The following is a 1,286-nucleotide window of genomic DNA, read 5'->3' on the forward strand; positions in this document are numbered from 1 at the left end:
TTTTTTTTTTCTTTTAAATCTAAACTTATGCTGCATTTCTGTCTTTTAAAGTCAAAGCATCTACTGTGAATTAAGACTGTTTGATTGATCCTCTGGACATGGTTTTTGAATTGAAATGCAAGAAGTGACTTCCATTAAAATGTGTGTACAAGATTAGAGCCTGCCTGATATGGGATTTTTAAGGCAATACTAATGGTTAATATTGGCTAACCAATAAATCAGTCAGGCTTTATATAATATCTCTGATAGATAGATAGATATATTATAGACTATATAAAGGGGAAAAAAGTCAAGCTAGTATTCTTTGGCTGTATTTCCCAAAAATGGTTAATCTAAAGGGGGGGACTTGAGTCACTTTTCATTCCAAGCTCCTTAGATTACTGCGATGTGGATGACTGAGGACCTACAAAGACAATTGACCTGATACAACTCCATAAGATTTGTGACAGACTTGGGGGGGGGGATTAATTGTAGAGTCTACAAAATAGACATTTAGTCATATTGCCAATAAACTAATACAAAAAAAATAACTGGTGAATTATCTAGGCAAGCAGTGAATGAATGTGTCGTGCTGTGGTGTTTCAGGGGTGCAAACAGAAGAAGAAGAAGACAAAGTACATGTAACCACATGAACCAGCTTTATAACCTTTAAGGACGTGCTGAACTTGATTAGCTGATAAACCTTGCATATCAGCTAGATACCTGTAAGACGGGGAGAGGTGCTATACTAACAAGTTTCTTTAGGTTTATCCTTCCCATGACCCAAACATTAGTCTCAGCAAGCGATCTTGTAGGATGGCTGGTCATTGTGCAAGTTATCACTAACACTGCTGTGATCAAATGAGTTTATAAAATACAGCAGCGGGCTATAACAAAACTATGCATGGATGATGATGATGATGTACCATGAGTCAGTTCATGATATGTGTCTTTGAAATTGTCAGTAGTTTTGTTTCACGGTGTTGGTGTGGGCAGTGAGCAGACCCTGAATGTCTCCGTTCTTTTCAAAGAGAGGCTCAGCCACCAAGGACAGGATAATGGCTTCATGTCTCGCAGTCGCTGTGTCATCAGTTCCTGCAGGCAGATGGCCTGACAGCTTACTTTTGCTGACCAGCCACCCATAGCTCTCTCTTTGATGCCATCCCCTCACCCCCACCCACTCGTGTTCTTGATACCTATAATAACTCAGCATGGTGTGGGTTTTTTTTTTAAATTTAATTTTTTTTGCCTAGCAACAAGCATGTATGTCTGTTTTCCTCAATGTAAATAATATCATCATCATCATC

The 1,286-nt window shown here is 38.7% G+C and overlaps 1 protein-coding gene across 1 annotated transcript in view; it reads left to right on the plus strand.

The window, feature by feature from the left end:
* Positions 1–1,286, plus strand: part of lrrc58b (leucine rich repeat containing 58b) — a 9,186-nt gene that overhangs the window by 4,813 nt on the left and 3,087 nt on the right. The window lies entirely within an intron of this gene.

Source organism: Haplochromis burtoni, unplaced genomic scaffold, assembly GCF_018398535.1.
Source record: "Haplochromis burtoni strain Fernald_Lab_line unplaced genomic scaffold, NCSU_Asbu1 Contig_289, whole genome shotgun sequence".
NCBI classification, from domain to species: domain Eukaryota; kingdom Metazoa; phylum Chordata; class Actinopteri; order Cichliformes; family Cichlidae; genus Haplochromis; species Haplochromis burtoni.